The sequence below is a fragment of the Sapajus apella genome, unplaced genomic scaffold (assembly GCF_009761245.1).
Source record: "Sapajus apella isolate SASKATOON/1434 unplaced genomic scaffold, GSC_monkey_1.0 scaffold1, whole genome shotgun sequence".
Classification (NCBI taxonomy): domain Eukaryota; kingdom Metazoa; phylum Chordata; class Mammalia; order Primates; family Cebidae; genus Sapajus; species Sapajus apella.
Genome location: NW_022436941.1, coordinates 34505296 through 34532432, shown reverse-complemented (window position 1 = coordinate 34532432; position 27137 = coordinate 34505296).

The following is a 27137-nucleotide window of genomic DNA, read 5'->3' as shown; positions in this document are numbered from 1 at the left end:
TAGCAGAAATAAAGAATGTTTTTGATAGGTTCATCAGTAGACTGGACTAAGCTGAGAATAGAATTAGTGACTTGAAGATTTGTTAGTAAAAATTTTCCAAAATGAAAGTCAAAGTGAAAAATGAACTCAAAAATGCAACACAATATTCATGAACCATGGGATTATTACAAAAGTTCTAAATATGTGTAATGGCAATACAAGAAGAAGAATAAAAATATAAAAGCACATAAAAATTATTTTAAGTAATATTGACTGATTAAAAAATAATCATAATGACCAACACCAAACTATATCTCCAGGTAGCTCATATCAAAGAAGACAAAGCAAGATAAATCCTAAAAAGTAACCTATATCTAAGCATATAATATTTATACTGCAGAAATCCAAACAAAAACTTGAAATATGCCAAAGACAAAAAGCGCTTTATCTATAGAAAAATGATAGAGAAAAAAAAATCCCACCAACTTAGAGGTCTGTGTCTGGTTAAATTATTCTTCAAGTGAAAGAAAAACATTTTCCCAAATGAACAAACACTGAGAAAATGTGTCACCAGTAGGCCTGCCTTGCAAAAAGTGTTCAAATGATTTTTTTTCAGAGGAAAGGAAAATGGTATAGATCGGAAACTCATATTTACATAAATTAAAGAGGGGCAGGAGAGAAGGAATATCAATGTAAAATAAAATGTTTATTTGTTTAATTCCTAATTGAGTTCACAGATTTTTTTTTTTTTTTTTTTTCAAAATAATAAGAGCAACAATATATTGGGAGATTATTCCTTTTGGACAAGTTCAATGAATAACAGCAATGTTACAAAGGAAGGGAGATAAGAGTTGGGAATAATCTGTTATAATGTACCTGCACTATTTATAAAATGATATAGTGTTTTTGTAAAATGGACATTGATTAGTTGTAAATGTATATTACAAGCTCTAGAAGACTTGCTAAAAATAGAAAAAATTTAAAGACCTACCTGATATGCTATGAGAGGAGAGAAAAGGAAATCATGTAATATCCTCAACAAAAGCAGAGAAGGCAGATAAAAGTATTTAAAATGACCCCAAAAATAGGTGCAACATATAGAAAAGTTAAAAATATGATAGACATCATCCAAATATATCAATTATCATTTGAAATGGAAATGGTTTAAATAACCCACTAAAGAGAGACAAAGAGAGTAGACTAAAAACAATACCAAACTATATCTACAAAAAAAACTTCTTTAAATATAAAAATACAGACAGATTACAAGAGAAGGAGAATGATATACCATGCTAACATTAGTTAAATAAAACATGTAGTAGCTATATTAATTTCATAAAAAATAAACCTCAAAACAGGAAAAATTATGAAGGCTAAAGAGGTGCATTGAAAAATGATAAAGTGGTCAATCCTCCAGGGAGATATAACAATCCTTAATATGTACTGGACTAATGACAAAATGTCAGATATTGGAGTCAAAAACCAATAGAATTGCAAGGAGAAATAGATGAATCCACACACTTATAGTCTACTGGTTATATTATAGAATAAATGGGCATCTACATGCAAAAGCATGAATCTGTGCACAGATTTTTTTTTTTTTTTTTTTTTTTGAGACGGAGTTTCACTCATGTTACCCAGGCTGGAGTGCAATGGCGCGATCTCGGCTCACCGCAACCTCCGCCTCCTGGGTTCAGGCAATTCTCCTGCCTCAGCCTCCTGAGTAGCTGGGATTACAGGCACGCCCCACCATGCCCAGCTAATTTTTTGTATTTTTAGTAGAGACGGGGTTTCACCATGTTGACCAGGATGGTCTCGATCTCTTGACCTCGTGATCCACCCGCCTCGGCCTCCCAAAGTGCTGGGATTACAGGCTTGAGCCACCGCGCCCGGCCACAGATCTTTTTATCTTTCACAAAAGTTAGCTTAAGATGGATCACATCCCTAAATTTAAGGAATAATTTTCACTTTTACTCCAATTTATAAACAGGTATATGTCATTAGTCCTCCACTGACATGCAAAATGTTAAGTTTTCGTCCCTGATATCTTCTTTATAATGTTGCCTTTCCAAATTTTGTCTCTGGTAAATATATTAAATTTATATTTTATACCCTACATCTCATTCCTCTACTTGACTATCTTACTGATTTCTGATTCTTCCCTGAAGAAAGAAAAAGAACAGAGGAAGAATGAGATTGGAAGGAAGAAAGGAGGGAAATGAGAGAGAGAAAGGGAGAGAAGAAGAAAAAGAAAGGCAGACAGAGAGAGAAAAAGAAAGAGGGAAAGAAGAATTTGGAGGTTTCTACTGAATTTGGAAATATCTAATATCAAGAGGAAGTTTTCACTTAAAAAATGTGATTGGAAAAAGGCAAGTCCTAGCTGTCAGTCATTAATAAACATTCTGAAAAATATTTTATTCTACCTATAAACTCTTTCCTACAATTTAGAGTTTCCCAATCTAAGCCAATCCCAATATAATTATCAAACAAACTTCGTGCTTATATTCCCCTGGAGATAAAAGAGTTATGGAACAGCTGCCTCACAGTGATATCTTTACGATCATCATTACCAAATTCAAACATAGACACATGGATAAGGGAACTCAAACTCCAGGTAATCCAGAGAATGAGTCAATTATGATTCTTCTAGCTGCAAATGATAGAGAAACGAAACTCAATTTATTACATTTCAGTTTCTTGGCTCTCATAAGCATCAAGTGTCAAAGACAAACCAAGATGAACACTAAAGTGGTAAGTCCTGACTGTAATCTGTAATATACTATTGCAATAAATAAAAGAATCAAGTTTAAACTGAACTCAACCTTGATTTGTACAGAGGTGACTTCAGATGATTTTAAAGGGAGAGCAAGAAAATAGGGAGGTGGATAAACGGGCTAAGTAGAGTAAGGGAAGTGACAAATATAAAAAGTAAGAAGATGGGGGTGGCCCATGTGAATTCACCTGGATTAATTTACTAACTGGTGCTTATTAAAATTAAACTTCTACCCTGCCAGAAAGGCTGGGGGACAGGAGCCCTATCAGGTGCTGGTAGGAATAGACAGTTAATAGGCAGTTAATTCTTTTAGCACTTTGAGTTCTCTCAGACAGGCACTTTACATTGAACTCGAGTCACCCTTGGGATACAGCCTTGATCTGTTAAAAAGGAAGTTAGTGTTTTGTTCAAGTCATTATAGACCAAGGTTGAGGCCTAGTTGAGAGAGGGCTCTGAGGAGCCTGGCAAGAGATTGGAAACAGGCAATCTTTGTCACAAGACAGAGAAAGAATATCACCCATGGCTAGACCAAGCAGCACAAATGACAATAGCAGTTTATTTTTCTCTATCTCACAGCAATGTTTCTTTGTTTAGCTTCTCTCCTAAGTAAGGTAATTCCTCTTGGTGACTCCTTGAGCACCAAGCTTTTCTCAACACTAGCCTCAGTAACTCCCATGCAAGAGTGTCTGCCTCCCTCTAGTCACTGTATGGGAGGCAGAATTTTATCTTTACCCTCATGTTGTTGTTTTTTTTTTCCCCCTCTGGGCCTGAGAATTAAATTGACACCAGAAAGATTGCCAGGAGAAAAGCCGACAAATTTATTTAATACAAGTTTTACATGGCAAAGGAGGCTGCATAAGAAAATGAAGACCCAAAGACACAGTTAGCATTGAACATTTACAGCGAATTGGTCAAAGAGTAGTAAATAATGAAAATGGAAAAAGGCAAAGGAGCTTATGCTAGAGTAGTAAATTGGATAGTGAGATGACTAAGAATATAAGGCTTACTTCAATAAGGTTTCTTGATACTGATTCCCTTGGCCTTGACATCCCAACTTTGCTAAGAATGGTACCTTCCTTCTGTTACAGGGAGGCCACTTTTCGCATGAGAATATCCTGCTTTTAATAAACAGAAGAAAGTCAGAATGATCATCTTGTACCTGTCTCATTTCTTGTACCTGCTTTTAAATCAACATAGTCCATGCCAGAGTGGCATATTTTGGGGTGGTATGACCTTAACTCCTTCATTATTCAAGCAAATTTTCCAAGAAATAGCACTGATTAACTTCCTGAAAAATATCAACTATTTATGAACTAAAATACTCTCAGTGATGAATGTGATGTTCTTGTTGGCAGAATCTATATCTCATGACTAGCCCTGGATCCAGAATTGCAGTCGCCCTACCTAGATTTTGTGATCTAAGTGGGGATAAATAGTTATCATAAAGAAAGTTATTCTATTGTCAATAAAAGGGAATGGGATGCTTGCCAAGAAGCATAATATGCCCAGTAAACTAAAAGAGTATACCTTATTTTTCTGATTATTACATATGCCATTCCATAAACAAAGGTGGATTATAATGTGCAAAAGACCATACAATACAAGGCAGTGGCCACAGAGAGAAGACATTGGTTCACATGTGAGAGTGGCATAAATCTTTAATCTTGGCAGGAGGACTTAAATTCAGAGAGTTAACTAAGCTACACATCTTTTCAGAAATCATATTTTCATGTTTTTAAAAAGATAAATGTAATAAAACATATTGTCCTAGCTGGTGTTCTGCAATTCCATATTTCACATTGCTTTTTACTCTTAAACCTGAATTTTGGTGGCTATTAGTCTACAGTCTTAAGTAACTGCTTTTCTATACTTGAAAAGAAATATTTGTAAATGACTAAGAAATCAAAATCCACATGACATCTGTTGCTCACAGCAAGAACATTACTCATTCACTTTTATTGTTCAAAATCATTTACATTTGACGTAGAGACAATTAACTACACACATAATGAAAAATAATCACATAATTAAATATTCTTCACAGCACCAGAACGCTTTAAACATATTACTGCGGGAAGTTGGCATCACAGTGTGAGGGCAATTTTAACAAAGTAATACAAAAGGTGATTTTAATATTTTTAATCCCTTTTTCAGGTGTGAGAATATTCTTAAGGTTAGGAGAAAAATAACCATGTTTTCTTATTTTCAATTTCAGTATTTAAAAAAATCTCATCTTCTATTTTTAGAGAATATATTTGAAAGAAAAATATAGATTATTGTTGAAATTCTAGTGTTTCAGTGGATGAGGATAACACATAACTGTAGTGATGGATTATATTAATGTAAATTCTATACCGCTGGGAAGCTTGGTGTTCTGCTGAGAGACATTCAAATCTAGCGTACAACCTGGCTGTAAAGACATTTTGGAGGAAGGTTTGAGGCCCTTCATGAGGTGTCAGATAGGAGTGGGGTAGGTATTGGGATGGTGTTTCAATTTGGAAGCAACAATTCTAGAAAAATACAAAGCATCTGGTTTAGTTTCTTGCTTGTGGACTGAATTTTTTTCAATTTATTTAAAAATTCAACTTTTGTAGAATCTTTCGATATGGTGACTCCATAATATATACTAACAACATGACTCTTAACACCCCTGTACGTTTTAAACCATATTCAACTTGGTATTGAACATAACTAACAACATGTCTCAACACAATCATCAATTTTTATTCTATTGTATTTTATTTTATTTTATGTTATTTTATTTTACTTTACTTTAAGTTCTGGGGTACATGTGCAGGTCTTGCAGGAATGTTACATAGGTATACACATGCCATGGTGGTTTGTTGCCTCCATTCCCCCGTCAGCTACATTAGGTATTTCTCCCAATGTTATCCCTCTGCAATCCCCCACACTCTGCTATCCTTCCCATAAGCCCCCAACCCCAACAGACCCCAGTGTGTGGTGTTTCCCTCCTTGTGTCCATGTGTTCTCATTGTTCAACACCGACTTATGAGTGAGAACATGTGGTGTTTGGTTTTCTGTTCTTGTGTCAGTTTGCTGAGAATGATGGTTTCCAGATTCATCCATGTCCCTGCAAAGAACATGAACTCATCCTTTTTTATGGCTGCATAATATTCCATGGTGTATATGTGCCACATTTTCTTTATCCAATCTATCATTGATGTGCATTTGGGTTGGTTCCAAGTCTTTGCTATTGTAAACAGTGCCACAATGAATATACATGTGCATGTGTCTTTATAATAGAACGATTTATAATCCTTTGGGTATATACCCAGTAATGGGATTGCTGGGTAAAATGGCATTTCTATGTCTAGATCCTTGAGGAATGGCCACACCATCTTCCACTATGGTTGAACTAATTTACACTCCCACCAACAGTGTAAAAGTGTTCCTATTTCTCCACACCCTCTCCAGCATCTGTTGCTACAGATTTTTTAATGATTGCCATTCTAACTGGCATGAGATGGTATCTCAGTGTGGTTTTGCTTTGCATTTCTGTAGTGATCAATGATGATGAGCATTTTTTCATACATTTGATGGCTGCATAAATGTCTTCTTTTGAAAAAATGTGTGTTCATACACTTTGCCCACTTTTTGATGGGGTTGGTTTGCTGTTTTCTTGTAAATTTGTTTTAGTTCTTTGTAGATTCTGGATATTAGCCCTTTGTGGGATGGCTAGCTTGTAAAAAAATTTTTCCCATTCTGTTGGTTGTCAGAACCATCTAATGATTGTGTCATTTGCTGTGCAGAAGCTCTTAAGTTTAATTAGATCCCATTTGTCCATTTTGGCTTTGTTGCCATTGCTTTTGTTGTTTTAGTCATTAAGTCTTTGCCTATACTTATGTCCTAAATGGTATTGTCTAGGTTTTCTTTTGGGGTTTTTATGGTGTTAGGTCTTATTTTTAAATCTTTAATCTATCTAGAGTTAATTTTTGTATAAGGTATAAGGAAGGGGTCCAGTTTCAGCTTTCTGCACATGGCTAACCAGTTTTCCCAACACCATTTATTAAACAGGGAATCCTTTCCCCATTGCTTGTTTTTGTCAGGTTTGTCAAAGATCAGATGTTTGTAGATGTGTGGCATTATTTCCAAGGCCTCTGTTCTGTTCCATTGGTCTATATCTCTGTTTTGACAAGAGTACTATGCTGTTTTTGATTACTGTAGACTTACAGCATAGTTTGAAGTCAGATATGTGATGCCTCCAGCTTTACTCTTTTTGCTTAGGATTATCTTGGCTATGTGTGCTCTTTTTTGGTTCCAAATGAAGTTTAAGGTGTTTTTTTTTTTTTTTTCCAGTTCTGTGAAAAAGGTCAATGATAGCTGGATGGGGATAGCACTGAATCTATAAATTACTTTGGGCAGTATGGCCATTTTCATAATATTGAATCTTCTTAACCATGAGTATGGAATGTTTTTCCACCTCTGTGCCCTCTCTTATTTTCTTGAGTTGTTGTTTGTAGTTCTCCTTGAAGATGTCCTTCATTTCCTTGTTAGTTGTATTCCCAGGAATTTTATTCTCTTTGTAGCAATTGTGAATGGGAGTTTGCTCATGATTTGGCTCTCTGTTTATCTGGTGTATAGTAATGCTTGTGATTTTTGCATATTGATTCTTGTATCTTGAGTCTTTGCTGAAGTTGCTTATCAGCTTAAGGAGATTTTGGGCTGAGATGATAGTGTCTTCTAAATATGCAATCATATCGTCTACAAATAGACAAACTTTGACTTCATCTTTTCCTAATTGAATATCCTTTATTTCTTTTTATTATATGATTGCTCTGGCCAGAACTTTCAATACTATGTTGAACAGGAATGGTGAGAGAGGGCATTTTTAGTGCCAGTTTTCAAAGGGAATCCTTCCAGTTTTTGATCATTCAGTATGATATTGGCCATGGCTTTGTCATAAATAGCTTTTATTATTTTGAGATACATACCATCCATACCTAGTTTATTAAGAGGTTTCAGCATAAAGTGCTGTTGAATTATGCTGAAGGCTTTCTCTGCATCTATTGAGATAATCATGTGGTTTTTGTATTTGGTTCTGTTTATATGATGGATTACATTTATAGATTTGTATATGTTGAACCAGCCTTGCATCCCGGGAGGAAGCATACTTGATCGTGGTGGATAAGCTTTTTGATGTGCTGTTGCATTTGGTTTGCCAGTATTTTATTGAAGATTTTTGCATTGATGTTCATCATGGATATTGGCCTGAAATTTTATTTTTTAGTTGTGTCTCTGTCTGGTTTTGGTATCAGGATGATGTTGGTCTCATAGTGTGTTAGGGGGGATTCCCACTTTTTGTATTGCTTTGAATAGTTTCAGAAGGAATGGTAATAGCTCCTCTTTGCATGTCAGGTAGAATTCAGCTGTGAACCAATCTGGACCTGGACTATTTTTGCTTGGTAAGCTATTAATTGCTGCCTCAATTTCAGACCTGGTTATTGGTCTATTCAGGGATTTGACTTCTTCTTGGTGTAGTCTTGGGAGGGTGTGAATGTCCAGGAGTTTATCCATTTCTTCTAGATTTACTGGTTTATGTAAGTAGAATTGTTTGTAGTAATCTCTGATGGTAGTTTGTATTTCTGTGGAATTGGTGGTGATATCTCCTTTATCATTTTTTATTGCATCTATTTGATTCTTCTCTCTTTCATTTTGTATTAATCTGGCTAGTAGTCTATTTTGTTGATCTTTTCAAAAAAAACAGCTCCTGGATTTAATGATTTTTTGAAGGATTTTTGTGTGTTTTTAATCTTCTTCAGCTCTGCTCTGATCTTAGTTATAAAGAATTTTGTTTCTCCTTCACTATGAAGCTTAGTTTGGCTGGATATGAAATTCTAGGTGGAAAGTTCTTTTCTTTAAGGATGTTGAATATTGGCCCCCACTCTCTTCTTGCTTGTAGGGTTTCTGCAGAGAGACGGGCTGTCAGTCTGATGTGCTTCCCTTTATGGGTAACCTGACCTTTCTCTCTGGCTGCCCTTAGCATTTTTTCCTTTTCAACCCTAGTGTATCTGACAATTACGTGCCTTGGGGTTGCTCTTCTTGAGGCATAGCTTTGTGGTGTTTTCTATATTTCTCAGATTTGAATGTTGGCCTGCCTTGCTTGGTTGGGGAATTTCTCCTGGATAATATCCTGAAGAGTAGTTTCCAGCTTGGATTCATTCTCCCCATCACATTCAGGTACACCAATAAAAGGTAGATTAGGTCTTTTTACATAATCCCATTTTTATTGGAGGCTTTGTTAATTTCTTTTGACTCTTTTGTCTCTAATCTTACCTTCTCATTTTATTTCATTGAGTTGATCTTCAATCTCTGATATCCTTTTTTCTGCTTGATTGATTTGACTACGAAACCATATTCACCTTGGTATTGAAATGGAAATGCCAAACCTCTGGTGAGTTTCATTCAATGTCTCTGTTGAGTTTGAAGGCTACAATTTTATTTGCTTCTCTCTTCACTGGTCCTTATTCTTACCTAATAGGCTTATTTTTCAGATGTTAAATCACATAACATATAATTTTCCTTGAAACTTCTTCAAAATTTTATATAATATAGAAGAGTAAACAAATACCACATCATAATATAAGCCTGAGATGACTCAAATGTAGCTTCCCAAAATAATTAATATTACTAAAATTTTACTTTATAAGGAAAAAAATTGTATTTTAATCTCTCTTCCCAAATATTTTATACAACAAAACACAAGAAAAATCCAAGAGTAATACAAATATGAAATAAAACATTATTATAAATTATTTATGATTAGTAAAAATACTTATTTAATCCCATGTAAACTTGTTAATAATAGAAATACTTTTCTATTGTTAATAATAGAATTAAAAAGTCTACTTATTTGCAGAATCCTGGCTCTTGCATTTTTGATTCAATATTTCATGGTTCTAATATTAATTTTACATCTCTTTTGAAATAATAGTCATAAAAAATTACAAAAGTATATAAAACAAACCAAAACAGAGAATTATAATCATGGGCTTTGCTCACTCAAAAAATTATAAACATTTTCAAACCCATTCACCAGGAAGACATAGGATTTATATTTGTTCGTTTCTATGTTTTCATCTTTCAATGGACTTGTAGCAAAATTTACTGAGAACTATAAATTGCTTCCTTAAACTTTAAACAGTTGTTGTCCTAAATTTTTTATAGATTCATAAACCATTTTAACTCATTATTTGGAATGTTATTTATGTAGATATGGGTTTCCACTATTTGAAAGTCCATACAGAGAGGATCTTTTATGTGTAATATACTTACATTGTTAGTTAAAATTTTGTGAAGCAACAGAAACTTTCATTCATGGTAGTATGAATGAAAAATGGTTCAGCCACTTTGGAAGGCAGTTTGCTAGTTTCTTATAACTCTAAACATACTCATGTCCTTTGTATTCGCTCAAATTAGTTGAAAACTCATGTTCACATAAAAATTTGCACATGAATGCTTAGATAAACTCTATTATTTTTGTTTTGAGACAGTCTTGCTCTGTCGCCCAAGCTGGAGTGCAGTATCATGGTCTCAGCTCACTGTAACCTCTGTCTCCCAGGTTCAAGTGATTCTCCTGCCTCAGCCTCCTGAGCATCTGGGACTACAGGAGTGCACCACTGCACCCAGCTAATTTTTGTATTTTTAGTAGAGATGAGTTTTACCATATTGGCCAGGCTAGTCTTGAACTCCTGACCTTGTGATTCATTCGCCTTGGTCTCCCAAGTGCTAGGATTATAGGTGTGAGCCACCACACCCAGCCAACAACTTACTCTTAATTGCCAAAACTTAAAAGCAATCAAGATGGCAGCTCTGTGGCTGGGTTGTGTGCCCAAAGCTTCCTCGAGCTAAAATTGCACACTCATTGTTATATCAGTCTGAAGTCTTGGGGGCAGCTCTGCCCCCCACTGCTTTGCTGGGCATTGCCCTTTTAGAGTCTCTCTGTGATAGCTCTGGCCCCACAGCAATTTTCTGACTGGGCCCCAAAGTTCTCGGGAGTATTCTTTGAAATCTAGGTGGAGGCAAGCTTCCACATCTTATACAATCTGACATAAACACTATCAAAGTTTACTGCCTATGTCTTTTAGAGAAGTTGCCACCATGGCCCTGCTTGCACGTGAGCCCACTAGAGCCTCAAGTGAGTCAGCCAAGGAACAGGACAATGGAATGCAGGGAGTAAAGCCTTGAAATCTTGCTGTCCCCTGGGCCCTTGCAGTTGGCCTGTGATGGAAGGGGCACCCCTGATGATATCCAAAATATCTCTGAGGTAATTCTTCCATTATTTTGGATAATGAGTTCTGGTTTTATTTAGATGGGCTTTTTTTTTTTTCTTTTTTTTTTTTTTTTTTTTTTTGAGACACAGTTTTACTCTGTCACCCAAGGTTGAGTGCAGCAGCATGATCTCAGGCTCACTGCAGCCTCCACCTCCTGGGTTCGAGCAATTCTCCTACATCAGCCTCCCAAGAAGCTGGGATTACCGGCATGTGCCACCACGCCTGGCTAATTTTTGTACTTTTAGTAGAGTCAGAGTTTTACAATTTTGCCAGGCTGGTTTCAAACTCCTGACTTCACGTGATCCACTCACCTTGGCCTCCCAAAGTGCTGGGATTATAGTAAATGGTTATTTTTTTCTTCTTAATTGTACTAATGAATAATTCTTAGATTCAGTTGAGATGACTGATTCAAACTAATCTCCTTATTATATTTGGTCACAGCCTCACACCCTTCATTTTTCTTCCTGAACAAACTTTCTCACGTTTTCAAATACAAATAACTTACGAATTTTCCAAATTTTTAAGTGTTGCTTTCCTTTTATTAAGAATTCCTTTTTAAAATCATTTGTCTCTTCCACATTTTACTATAGGCAGTCAAGAGAATCCAAGGTGAACCTTCTATTGCTTGGAAATAGCTTCAGCTAAATCTCCAATTTTGTTGTTCACAAGTTCTATCTTCTAGAAAACACAACAAGCATATAAACAAAATTCAGCCAAGCTCTTTGTCACCATAAAACAAGAATCACATTTCTTCAGTTTCTAATACTTTGTTCCTCATTTTCCTTTTAAGCCTCATACAGAATGGATTTTACTACGATCCTTACTTCTACTAACCTTCTGCTTATGACCACCTACATAGTCTCTAAAAAGTTGAGGCTCCCTCTACATCTCTCCTCTCTTCTTTCTGGACCTTCAGTGGAATTTCCCTTTATGGCATAACATAGGATTTTTCTAGCATGCACATAAAAACTTTTCCAGGTTCTACTCTTTACGCAGTCCATAGCCAGTTCTACATTTTTCAGTATTTGTTATACCAGCATCCCACTCTTGGTACCAACTTTCTGTTTAATCTGTTTGGACTGCTGTAACAAAAGTACTATAAAATAGGTAGCTTATAAACAACATAAATTTATTTCTCACAATTCTGGAGGCTGAGACATCCAAGGTCAAGTGGTGGCAAATTTGGTGTCTACTGAAGGCCTGCAATTTGTGGCTCATAAGCAATGTCTTCTTGCTGTGTCTTTACATGTTGGAAGTGACTAGCCCAGCTTTCTGGGGTTTCTTTTATAAGAGCACTATTTCCAATCATGAGGGCTCCAGTCTCATTACCTAATCACCGCCCAATGCCAATAATTTGGGGTTTAGGATTTTAACATAGATTCACAGCTTATTGAAAATCTTCCTTTGCAAAGCTGTCTAGATATGAGTTTCCAATTTTTAAGAGACTTCAGATAAGGGAGTTTTTATATGTGTATTATGTTGTTTTCAGCAACAACAAAAATGTTAGATATATTTCAATACATCTGTGTTTAATTTTGTTTTACCTTGGCTTGGCACCCTTTTGTTTTGGAAATGATACTTACCTTCTTATTTTAAAAACTCTCTTTTACTTTAAGATGGATTTACTGTTTATTCTTTAAATGCCTCATAGTTATCATTTTACTAGCATGTACATTCCATTATAGAAAATATTGATACTTTTGGAACACTTGCCTTTTGGTAGAAGAAAAAGTGTTCAGAGTTAACTATAACTGAAACTTGTTATAGACACTTTACCAAACAACTCTTAGTGTTCCTGGGATAGTCTCAACTTAAACCTATTGTTCTAGTATCATGTCCAGTGAATGCCATCTTTTACACTCAAATGTGTTGCATTTGGCCAATAAATTATATGATTCCCCTCAATAAGAAGAAAAACTAGAATGACACATGTGATATAAAATCACCATTATCACCGAGAAGAGTCTTGCTTACGGCTCTGACTTATGTTTGACTCACAGTACTGTTGTGCAGGAAATTCTATGCCTTAATACAGAATATATTCTGTTTTTGTCATAAACAAGTTATATAAGATCTTATCAGAAAACATGAGCAGAAGTTTAATTTAATAGAGGACTGTTAATCACCATGTCCTTTGTCAACATTTTCTATACCTCTTCCCACTTAATTTATGATGTGCCTCAAACCCGTCGTTTCTCTTTACCTTGAAAGTGTTTTAAATGAGCCCAAACTTGAGGCAAAACAATTTCAGAAAATTGTAATTTGATATGCTGTGAAATCACTGTATTCTGGACATTACTACATATGTTCATAATGAAAGTGGGAATAATTATATGCATTTTTTAGGCTTACTTCCCATTATAATCTTGAGGGACTGTTGAGAGATGGTTTACTAATCCAAGTGTCTCTGATGATGACTATCAAATTTCTGGGTCACTGTATAAACTACAGTTTTGCCAAAACAGTGGAAATTCTGTTTTTAGATGAGTTTTAGATAAGGATCAATAAGTATGTAGGCAATTAAATTCAAACTATTGGCTATAAATTGCCTCAGTAGACATATGTTTCTTTAATATATTCACTTTAATGGGGTGAAAGTAATTGTATTTACATTCATATGTATTAGTTTGTGTTTTTATTTAACAACGAACTTTAAGAATTGGGAATTCTTTGTTTTGTCTTGGCTTTTCTCCCTTCCTTGAGCTTGTATCTACTTATTCATAAACATGCAGGGAAGACAGCAGGTGAACAATGATCCAACCTAGACTGAACATTATACTTCTACATCAAGGATAAAGAGGGTCCAGGGAAATTAATCTTTTGCCCTAGGAAGTTTATTAAAAATGCTAAATCAGGAGCTGATGGCAGGTTAAGTAGCTTGAAGTAACACTCTAGGGGAAATTTTCTAAAATCCTATCTGTTAAGGTAGATTTGGTTCAAGAAGAGGCAAAGCTCAAGTAAGAAAAAATAGCCTAGTTTTAAAACACTGCTGTCTTGACCTTAAATATTAAAAGTAAGAAACTAAAGAAAATTTTTACACAATAGACATATATTGTTAGGAGTTCTGTTTAGTGCTAAAAGTCTGAATTCTTCATTAGCTTCAGAAAATATCTAAAACTAAATAATTAAAACTATCTCTGAACAAAAAATAAATTATCAACATTGAAAAACTGCTGCTTAAACATTTATATTCATGCATACTTGGAGCTTATCTCCTATAAATATTTGCTGTGAAAACTATACAGAGTGAAACACTTCTTTGAATAAGACATAGTCTCAGTTTTAGGACTTGTTCATCCAGGAATAAGAAGATGGAACCTATGCCCCAATCTTCTATTACATATATTGTAATTCATTGAGGTGTTTGTTAGGTGGAATAAACTGTGATTTGGCAAATATGTATCATGCTCTGTAACATATATAATAAGGATTTTAAGACTAGTATAAAAACTAGCTTTTGAAAACTCTAGGAGACACCTCTAGTTTCCATTCTGATATGTAAAGTCCTTGTAAGTTATCAATCCCATACTCACAAGAACAAAGCAAAATAATTGATAATGAGAGCTCTTGTTAGATGTATTAGAGAACTGAAGTCACATAGCAAACTACCATCCTGGAAACAGAAGACACAGACCAATACAATTAATCGTAGCTTATAGAGAGCAGAAGATGCTAGAGTCAATTACAGGTAGAAACACTTAAACAGTAATTAACAAATGACTATAGGTTGAATACGGACTATTTTGAAAATTAAAACTTCTGAGCACCCAGTCTTAGGAAAGATCTCACTTTCCTGAGTTTTATCTCCAGAAGCCCCACCAGATTCTTCTGGAAAAGATTGGAAAACCTTTTCTAATTCCAGTAGAAAGAGGTAGAGTAGGATGAGGTGGAGTGCCATTTTCAAATATACTCAGAGCATAATGTTTCAATAACAAATTTCCCTCAAGGGAAAATATTTCACTAGAACCTTAAATGACCTAGGAAAAGAGGAATCAGATATCTCCAATATTCTCTAGCCTTCATATCACATGTAAGGGAGAATTTAAAAAGGCTAAGAAATGTTTCTAAAGGTCACAGTCCAGAGATTTTGGCACACACACAAAATGAGCATTTAATCATAAAAATTACAGAATGTCTTCCCCCAATAATACCTTGACAGGGATCCAGGATAGAAACAGTGAATAATAACTGAAAGAGCTACAAAACAGACTCCATTTAAGGAGTTCCTAAGGAGTCCCAAAGATAACACAGAATTTAAAGCAAGGACATTATAGCAAATATTAACAACAGCATAGTCTCCTGACCAAATAAACAAAAAACCTCTCACAAAAATCCTATTTCTCTCACTTCTTATTACCTAATACATCATGTTTTTGCTTTCAACAAAAAAAATATCACAAGACATGTTAAAAAAGGCAAGAATAAAACAGCCTGAAGAGACACAGCAAACATCCATATTCAGACATGGATGAGATTTGGGAATTATCAGACAAGGAACTTAAAGTGATTATAATGTAATTAATATGCAGAGGACTTTACTAAAAAATCAACAACATGCAAAAACAGATGAATAGTGTAAACAAAGAGATGGAAACCTTAAGAAAGAAAAAAAGGGAATGCTAGAAATCAAAAACAAAGATCATTTTAAAACGCCTTTGATGGTTTTAGCATTCAACTGGTCACAGCTGATGGAAAAAAAAAAAAAAAAAAACCTATCAGTGAGCTTGAAGATGTGTACACAGAAACTTCCCAAACTGAAAAATGAAGACAACAATAAAAACAAGCAAAAAATCCAAGTAAACCAGAACACTATGCTCAAGAACTGTTATACTATTGCAAAAGATGTAAATACACATAGTGGATATTCTGGAAGAAGAAGAAAGAGACAAAGGGACAAGAGAAATATTTGAACTAATAATAATGGCTGATAACTTTTCAAAATTAATGACAGACACTATGCCACAGATACAGGAAGCTCAGAGAACACAAAATAGGTTAAGTGCTGAAAAATCAACATCTGGAGTTATCATAGTAAAATTTCATAAAATCGAAGACAAAGAGAAATGCTTCGAAGACGCTGAAGGGGGAATACTCACTTTACTTATAAAGGAGCAAGAGTAAGAATTATATCAGATTTCTCTATAAAAACCATGCAAACAAGAAGAAAGTAGAATAAAATAAAGTATTAAAAATTTGTACAAAAATGACCCAGAAATTTGTATTCTGTGAAATTATCTTCAGAAATAAAGGAGAAATAAAAATATTCTTTAAATAAACAAAAATGGAAAAAATCTGCTGCCGGTAGAAATGCATTGCAAAAAATGGTAAAATAAAATCTTTTTTTTCCTCTTAATTGATTTAATAGAGCTGTTTGTTTAAAAAAATAATTTTAGGTGGGGCACAGTGGCTCATACCTGTAATCCCAGCACTTTGGGAGGCCAAGGCAGGTGGATCACCTGAGGTCAGGTGTCGCAGTCCAGCTTGACCAACATGGTGAAACCCCATCTCTACTAAAAATACAAGATTAGCTGAGTGAGGCGGCACATGCCTGTAATCCCAGATACTTGGGAGGCTGAGGCAGGAGACTAGCTTGAACCCTGCAGGTGGAGGTTGAAGTGAGCTGAGATCACCCCACTACACTCCAGCCTGGGCAATAAGAGCGAAACTCTGCCTCAAAAACAAACAATTGTAATGATGCATTGGGCAATTCAAATTAAAAAGAATACTAGGAAGGCTACAAGTTGTAGAGGGAGAAATTGAGAATATTCAGTTATAAGGAGAAAGATCAATTGTAAATATATAAGAATGTTAATTTTTAAAATTGATGGTAATGTTAAAATTCATAGAACTCTACACTAAAAAGGTAAATTTTACTGTATAATAATTTTTTAAATACAACATAAAGCTTTTTGTAGATTTAAAATGAAAAACTCTGGGAAAACAAAACAAGAAAAATTTTATAATATTAAGCCTATTGATGAACGCTTCATGAATGAAAGAGCCCAAAATACAAATCAAAATATGAAGGGTAAGACATCTTAACAGCTAGGGACAATGAGAGGAGGCTGTTTGGGTGGAAGAAATGACACTATGGAATATTCCAATATGCTTCAGTCAAGGCATGCAAAGAGAAAAATGTATTGCCCAGCAAGAAAGCACAGTAGTGTATTAGAGAAATAATTCTAGTGCTATCTACTGGAAAGATTGGAGCTTCAGTTAGGAATTTAATAAAATGGTCCTATTATGTAATAACCAGGCCTTGAAAAAAATTGTGCAAATGAAAGAAGATATGTAATCAGGAATAAGTTCAAATAGTAAGTAACTGAGTAAACTAAAAAGGGCTTTGCATGATTTCCATTTATTTATTTATTCATGGAGGAATGTACACCTGTCAAGTCATTTTATAATTGGTTTGTGCTCATTATTCCAGTGTCAACTCAAATACCATATACCCAGATGGATATTTCTCTTTATAATACTTTCTTATAGTATTTCATCCTAGTAGCTTTAATCTTATCTAAAATTCACTAAATTAATTTATTTAATTGTTTGTCTCCCAGAGCATACTGCAAGAGAAGAAATTTTGTCAATGGCTGCATCTCAATCATTTTACAAAGCATATAATGTCAAAACAATATTTGTTTATTGCCAAAGTATGTGAATAATGAAAAAAGGTAATAATCAAAAATAATCTGGAGCTTAGAACCCACATAACTGGTAAAATACACATTAAATCTACAGACATCAAAGAAGAAATTTTATTAGTGAAAAATGATGGCTCAGCTTTGGACATCAATGCTGTTTGAAAACATTGAGGTAGTGATATCTAGTGAGATGAAAATGTAAAATTAATATTTAGTGGAGTGTTTGATACTGCAAAAATAAACTAAGCAGTCATTACATTAATTTAATGCTGAATAATTTGCAGGAATAAGATGTCTCAGAAAGGGGCTTCAAGTGTGAGAGAGAAGGAGATAAAGCAAAGGAAAATAAAAGGGATTGGTCAGTTACATAGAGAAGCAAAACTGTGTCAAAATCAGAAATAAGAAAGTGTTAAAAGTTTAATACTGCCAGAAGTGAGAAATAGCCTGATTAGAAAATCTGGAAGTAAAACTGTGTATGTGAAGTGCAAATATTACCAATTATCTAGCAGAGCTTAAAAAACAAAAAACTTTAAAAAATAGGGGTAGAGAAATGCACATAAAAAAATAAAATAAAATGGGCCCACAGAAGAAGCCAACGTCAAGCATAAGAGTACTATACAGCAACAAGGAAGCAAACATTTCAGAAATCAGTGTGGAAAGGTGGGAATGTGTCAGCGTCTCAAGGAGAAATTTGTTTTTGGAAAGGCACAATCTCTTTTTGAAGCAGGATAACAGGAAACAATGATAAGTGAGTGAATACAAAAGTAAATTATATTTTAAGAGTGCCAAGACTGAGGAAGTTTATGCCAGATGACCTCCATCCTAAATAAATTATGTAGGACACTTCTCTATTGAAAGAGAAAAATGAGACTGAAAATGACACTGAAATAAAGAGTTGGGAAAAATAGACAAATTTAAAATACTTCTACAGAGACAGAATCAATATGAGATAAATAAAAGGATTGCTGGGTAGAGGTTAAGAGTTAGGAGACTCAATATCATGTTATTATACCTAGTACCTGTTACAAGTTTCCATAAACATTTCCAGTAAAATCAGGCTGAATGAGAGCAGGAAAAGCAGGAAGACACAGGCAGAGAATTGGCTTAGAAAGTACTATATTTTATTTCTTTACTTGTCTAAATTTAAATTCTCTAAATTCATATTCTTGAAAGATGTTTGCTTTCAATGGTTATCCTCCTATCTTTCTAGTTTTCTTGGATAATGGATGAAAAACAAACAAACAGAAAATGTAGTGTGATAATGTGTCTTAAGTTTTGTTTAAGTCTTTAAAGGTCTTATTATGCTTTGCATGTAAAAAAAGAGAAGACCACTTCTACCCTAACAGTGAGAAAGAGCCAAATAATCTTCAAAATTATAACTTTACTTGAGCCCATCAGAGATAGCAAGTACAAAGGCAACCAAATAAACTGAACTGGAAATTGTGAAAAGTCACTGCTAAGAGATACGAGATCGTAATTTTTCACCTTTGGAGGATCACAAAAAAAAAAATTGGTTGTTACATAAGAAGGTAAGAAAAAAGAAGGTAGCCAAAATGTTAACTAATTTTTATAGACCAGGAGTGGGACACTATGACAACTTGGAAAAGTGGGGGGCGAAACCCAACATGAATTTACAGTCTTCCACAAGGAGTTCACAGGAAGGATTGAAGCAAGGCAAAAAAAAAAAAAAAAAAAAAAAAACAAACACAGAAAACCCTTATGCATGATACAGGGTACAGGAGGTGACTGGCTGCTGTGAGAGAAAGACACAAACCCACACCAACTTCCCTCAGAAATTTCTCTCATTGGAGCAAAAACATTAGGCTACCAGTGACAGTCAGCTAACTCTCAAGCTCCCAGGGCCAGTGAAGACTCCATTGCTTCTGTGGTATAGGAGTGAGGAGAAGGAATACACATCTCTATGTGGGGGAAGATAAGAACACTTTCAATAGCAACATGTAAGTAAAGACACATTGTAGCGGGAGGAATAGAAACAGGGTTGACAGATTTTGCAAATAAAAATACAATAGAGTTAAATTTGGATATCAAACACAGTACAAATAACTTTCTTAGTATAACTATGTTTTTATATCGCATGGGGCATATTCGCATGGACAGTAAATTTCATTGGGTATATGATTATATATATACATATATATATAGGATATATAATGATTATATACATGGGATATATGTACATATATATATACACATATATGAGATGATTAACCATTTATCATAAATTCATTGAACTGGGAACCGTGTGTTTTATCTAGCAACCCAAGGTAGAAGCAGTTTCTGCCTATAAGGGAGGAGGAACAGATCCTCTTGTGACCAGATGCTATTTACTCTATAGTCCATCCACGTATATCCAGCATCTGACTTGTTTTCTGTAGCTAATCTGCCACTATCATTTCTTATCTGAATTATTGAGAAACTCCTTTAAGTGGCATAACTGTTTTCCTCCTTGCCCGAATACAGTCAATTATCAACAGAGAAGCCAGAATGCTACTATTAAAATCTAAGTCATGTCATGTTATATCATGTTATCTTCAACTCAAGTCTTCCAATGGCTTCCAGTATCACTCAGAGAAGAAGTCAACAGGTGTGTGGCCTATAAGCCCTTCTCTGAATTCATTTCCCTGCCAAGAACAGGCTTTCTTGCTGTTTATTGAATTTGCTAATCATATAGCTGTTTCTGGTTCTTCGTGATTATTTATCCCTCTGCTGAGAAGGCTCTTCTCTCAGCCACACACATGGCTCTCTCTTCCCATTCTTTGGATCTTTTCTCAAATGGCACCAGTTAACTTAGTCCTTCTAGAACTGTGAATGCTAAAATTGCACTTCACCATCCCATCCCATCTCACTGTCTCATCATGCTTTATTGCTGATCTAAAACACAACTTATTTTATGTTTTGCTCTGCTTTTTTCCTTTAAAAAAAAAAAAAAAAAAAAAAAAAAAACAAGGTTTTGCTCTTGTTGCCCAGGCTGTAGTGCAATGGCACAATCTCCTCCACCTCCTGGGTTCAAGCAACTCTCCTGCCACAGCCTCGTGAGTAGCTGATATTACAGGCACGTGCCACCACGCCCAGCTAATTTTTGTATTTTTAGTAGAGATGGGGTTTTGCCACGTTGACCAGGCTGATCTTGAACTCCTGATCTTAGGTGATCTACCTGTCTCAGCTTCCCAAAGTGCTGGGATTACAGGTGTGAGCCACCGCACCTGGTCTGCTTTAATTTTTTCTTATCTCCTATCTCCCCTTGCTAAAACAGAGACTGGGAATTTTTGTTTTTTTTCATGGTTATATCCTAGGATCTAGAAGAGTTCCTGGAAACATAATTGATGCTCCATAAATGTGTGTTGAAGACATTAGTACATGAATGTACAAATGAATGAGTGAATTACAGCACAGAGTTGTGTGAATGTTGCTATAAACATAAAATTATTCTATTTTATAATATATATTATAATGATTTTTAGAAATGTTGAGAAAAAACATGGTACATTTATATGCTGTTCCTTCTGAATATTCATACATTAGAGTATGACTTTTCTTGATTCCTTAGGGTGCCACAGTAACCCTCAATCTCACGTTAAGTTTCTACATTGATATAAAGTGCTGCCTCAGATGGGACACACTGCAGCCTTTTAATACCAACATTCATCATGCTAAAATATATGCATGGCCTATAACTTCTGTGGAATAGCTTACAATGTGGAATAGGAGTGATCCCGAGGCAGAGCTTAAAATAAGCAAATAGGTCAAATGTTCAACTTACCTGCAATATTTTTAATTACTTGGCATATCTTTTTAAATGAATGTTCAGACCCTATCAAACCATCATGACACTAAACTTAAATGAGAGAAATACCAGGAGCCCCATGTGTTTCATCTTTTTTAATGCTCCAAGTAAAATGAATCTTTTGATTTTTTTTTCATCCTGAAAATGTCTCTAAAGAGCCAATGGTTTAAATGCAAAGTTCTTCCCTTAAGGAAAAGGTTCGAAGTTTTCATTTTTCCAAGTGTAAAATATTACTTTCTCACATGAAAGTTTTGTCTATTTTATTGCTAGAGTCGAAAAAAGAAAAAGTCTTGGAACTTCTTTAATATAGTCCAATTCATCAAACTGATTCTTTTTTGCTCTAGGTTATTTCTCATTGATATTCCCTTTGGTTGCTAGAAATTTCTAAATTAGTGTTTCACACAACTATGTGGAACACATTATTTAGCTAACTATTACCTTTAATTTGTATTCATTATGTGTATATGTGACTTTATCATTGCTCGGCATTATAATAACCATAAAGGAGTGATTTATATTGCCTTAGATAGGGAGATAAAAGTATTTGATTGAAAAATCAGCATCTTTTCTTATTATAATCTTTTAAAGGAAGAAATTTCATTAACGTAAAATGTCACTATTTTAGTAGTGTATGAGTGTGTGTGCATTACAATACTGGTGAACTGTAGCTTTCAGTATCTTGTTTTTTGTTTAGCTTTTTTTAAACCTATGTGTCGTTTAAACCTCAAACTGTTGCCTTTTATTGTTGAAAGAGAAATGATGTAATAATGGCAGCAGTAACTACGTATACTAAATTATATGTAAAGAAACCTCCCTTACATAAGAAAAAAATTCACTTCCTTTTTTTTTGTTTTTTGGAGAAAAACAAAACTAGTGTACAAAACTACTTTGAATTCTACCGATTTACAAAATGTAAACACAGTCCACTCTTGTATTCATCTCTTTATATGAAGTAGCTGCAATATTCACTTTCAGGATTGTTCAACCTCTGACAAATTACCATGTAAGTATATCATTCAAATACAGTCATGTGTCACTTAACAATGGGGATACTTTGTGAGAAATGAGTTGTTACATAATTTGATAGTTGTGTGAATATTATAGTGTATTTACACAAACCTAGACACTGTAGCCTACTACACACGTAGGCTATATGTTATAGCCTATTGTTCCTAGGCTACAATTGTGTACAGCAGTTACTGTACTGGCGGCAATTGTAAAATAATGGTAAGCATTTGTGTATCTAAGCACAGTCTAAACATAGAAGATGTACAGTAAATATATGTTATTATATTCTCATGAGAACACCATGGTCTATGTCTCCATTAACCAAAATATTATGTGGGTTATGACTACATATATTTTGAGGAGACAAAGAATCTCTATGATTTTGAGAGCTTGTAATCATTAAATAAGGTAAATCCTTAAAAATATAAATAGTATTTATCATTTACTATTAAAAATAACTAGCAATAGATTTTAAAAAGGTGATTGATAATTTTCTGTCTTCTCGTTTCTATGCTTTGTAAAATTTAATGATGTAACTGCTCCTATGAAATGGTATTTTTGTTTACTTTAAATAGATTTAAATCTAAAACAATTTTTACAGTCCTGACAGTTCCTATCTGTGATGGTTAATCTGTCAACTTGGCTAGCCATGATAACTAGATATTTGGCCAAACACCAATCTAGATGGAGCTGTTAACATATTTTTTAGATGAGATTAACATTGAAATCCGTAGACTCTAAGCAAAACAGATTAACTTCTATAACATGAGTGGGCCTCATCCAATCAGTTGAAGGCCTTAGAAAAGACTGAGATCCTCTGAGGAAGAGATAATTCCACCTTTACACAGCCTTTAGGATCCAACCACAGCATCAACTTTTCTCTACTTCTTCAGCTTCTGTCTGCCTAAAGATTTTAGGGGCGGCCAGCCGTCACAATTGCATAAGCCTATTCCTTAAAATACATTTATCTCTCTCCTCTCTCTCTCTCTTTCTATGTATACACACACACACACACACACACACACACACACACACACACACACACACATACACACACATAGTTTAATAATGGGAATATATTCTGAGAAGTGCATTATTAGGAGATTTTGTCACCGTGAACATCATAGAGTGTACTTACACAAACCTAGATGGTATAGCCTACTGTACACTTAGGCTAAGTAGTAAAGCCTGTTTTTCCTAGGCCATAAACCTGTACAGCATGTTATTTTACTGAATACTCTAGGCAATTATCACGCAATGGTAAGTATTTGTGTATCTAATCATATCTATACAAAGAACAAGAACAGTAAAAATACCATATTGTAATCTTAAGGGACCACCACAGTATATGTGCTCTGTTGTTGATTGAAACATTGTTATGTGGTACAGGACCATATAAATATACACATATTTGCAAACACGTACACACACATGCACACATTCTATTTTTTCTGTTCTTCTGGAGAATCCTAATACATCATTTTACCACAATCTTCATTGTAAATATCCTTGGCTCATTGGCTGATACCATCTCTGCTGTAGCATTTCTTTGGCCTTTCTTCCCTTTGACCCTTCGCAGGCCACTAAAGCTCACCATTTTGGGTATAAAAGCTCTTGTGGGAGACAAACAAGACTTGGGACTTTTGGTGATCTTATAAATTCAGAGGAAGAATGGAAGAAACTAAAATGAAAATAAAACAAATGACACCCAAACTAATCCAGAAAATAATCGGCCTTAGTGAAGATAAATTGAGAAGTCAATTTTAGGACCAAACACCACATGTTCTCACTTATAAGTGGGAGCTGAACAATGAGAACACATGGACACAGAGAGGGGAACAACACACAGTGGGGCCGGTAGGAGGGGAGGGTGGGGAGAAAGACAGCATTAGAAAAAATAGCTAATGCACATTGGGCTTAATCCTAGGTGATGGGTTGATAGGTGTAGCAAATCATCATGGCACACATTTACCAATGTAACAAACGTGCACATTCTGCACATATACCCCGGAACTTAAAAATAAAGAACTGCCTCTAGATAAATTCACTATACATTTTTAAAAATTCTTTGTAAAAAATAATTTTAGGGTTTTCAAAAGGCAATAATTATTTACTAGTGTGAAATTGTTGGCATACTACATTCTTCCAAAAATATAGATAAATAAACAGCCCATAATTAACAGGAGTTTTGTTCATGTAGAAGGGCAGTGACTTTGAACCATAAAGCACTTGAAGGCAGATGAGTGGAATGGCTCAGCTAGGGGATCAAGGTAGGTGCCTCCCCACTAGAGTGGGCAGACTAAGGCTCTATCTTGAAGGAAACTGAGTAACAAAGGGTTCTGAAAGGGAGAACAATGGATACCAATAATAACAACAATGGGACTAAGTAATTTCACAGCTTTGTTTAATATTTAACCTATCCTCAGAAAAATAAGGAATCTCTGCTTCTTCTTTTTTATGTTATACTGTTTTCTATCTTAGAAATCAGAATTCAGGCCAGCAGTATTAGCATTTTGTTCTCACCACATTAGAATTTGTAGGTATTTAAAGGCTAAAATGAGAATTTAACAAGTTTTATATCATTCCCATTGAAGTATTCATTCAAAGTTATAAATAATCAACTTAAAACTGAACTTTGGGAACACAACGTATTTGTAATTTTGAGGCTTGCTAATACTGTTATCTGTATCATCAGTCGTTTTTAAAACAATGTGAACTTTGAAATATTTTGTTATCATTTTTGTTCATCCCTTACAGATCTGAATTCATAAAGACTTTCCAAGAGATTTAATTATTTCAAACCATAAAAACCTCTGCCAATATTTACCAATGGGGTTTTTAAACTGAACAGTATTGTTTCTGCTTTGTGACTTTGAAAGTTTAATTGATTGCTCTAGGGACACATTTCAGTTGATTGATAGGAGAACATTTCAAATATTGTAACATTGCATATAGATCATAAATTTAAAATTGCTCCTTTATAAAGCTGATAAAATTAGATATTTTTCAAAATAAGCAAACATCTGGAAAAATTTAAGACTCTTTGAATACATGATCAAATGAAATAAACTACTATTTACTGAATATCTGCTCTGGAGAAGGGAGGGAACATTGGTTAGCAAAGTGTAAAGAGAATAAAATTGAGTCCCTTCACTTAAAAGCCAAGACAGCATAGAAGAAAAAAGAATTAGACAATAGCAAGGCCTCAAAAATATCTTAGAATTTAGCATGTTCCTCAAATTTAGTATTTTATTTTTTCAGATTACCTAATAATTCCATTACTATTAAATTAAATGGAAATTACTATTTCCATTTAAAACTGGTAAGGCTTGTATTCAATTCCTACGTAGCTTAATCCTTGAAAACATCATCTTTGAAATGAGAATAAACATATTAATTGTGATCTTTAATACATAGTAACTTGGTTGTTTTTATACACCACCTAAAATTATCATGCATACATATTGATACATGGTATACATTGGGAGACACTTCTTTATAGAAATACTATCTGAAGCTGGGAGCAGTGGCTCACGCCTGTAATCCAAACACTTTTGGAGGCCAAGATAGGTAGATAGCCTGAGGTCAGGAGTTCAAGACCAGCCTGGCTAACATTGTGAAACTCCGTCTCTACTAAAAATACAAAAATTAGCCATGCATGGTGGCATGTGCCTGTAATCCCAGCTACATGGGAGTCTAAGGCAGGAGAATTGCTTGAACCTGGGAGGCGGAGGTTGCAGTGAGCTGAGATTGTTCCACTGCATGCTAGCCTGGGCTACGAGAGCGAATCTCTATCTCTAAAAAAAAATAAAATAAAATAAAAATAGTATCTGAAAAAGCTTAAGGAGACTGCATCAAGTCTCTAGAATGTAGAATTTCAATGCTTATCAATGGAACCTTCTTCCATAGGACAACACTGGGTTTTAAAAACCTGTTCCTTAAACTAAACCAAAATCTGTCTTCTAATAGTGCCATATGAAAATACAGATATAGGTTGTATGTCATCAATATTTAATTGGAAATTATACTGAGAGTATACTGGGCATATAGAGACCGTGAATTCCCAGGGATTTAAATGACTTCTATTTTAGAAAATCTTTATTATTACTTAGTAAGATGTTAATTTTAATAAATTTACACTGATTTGTAATTTGCTTAATCACCTAGTCTAGGGTATTTTCAGTATGTGTGGTTGAGTTTACCAATTCTCCTTCTTTAGCTCTTTAAAATGGAAATCCAAAAAGAATTTGCCCATCTGCATCTTTCTAGGTTGTTCTATGTTACAAGTCTCTGTAATTTCATAAAACTCTCCAGTTTAATTTTCTACTTCTACTGATTCTACAGTTTCATATTTAAATACTCTTGGTATTTTCAGACATTCAGTGAGGAAACAATTTCATTTGTAAAAGTGCTGTTACCTCACCCTAATTATTAAAATTGAGGATTTGAGTCTATGTTATTAGAAAAACAGCAGAATTACTAGAAAAAAATGTATAAACAAAAATCACCTAGAGATGAGTAAATTCAAAAGCTTATATTTGTTTAAATCATCCTGACTGGGAACATTCAAGGGTATCTGTAAATATTTTATAGTATACATTACTGACCAAGACTTTTAAACATTTCTAATTTTGCTA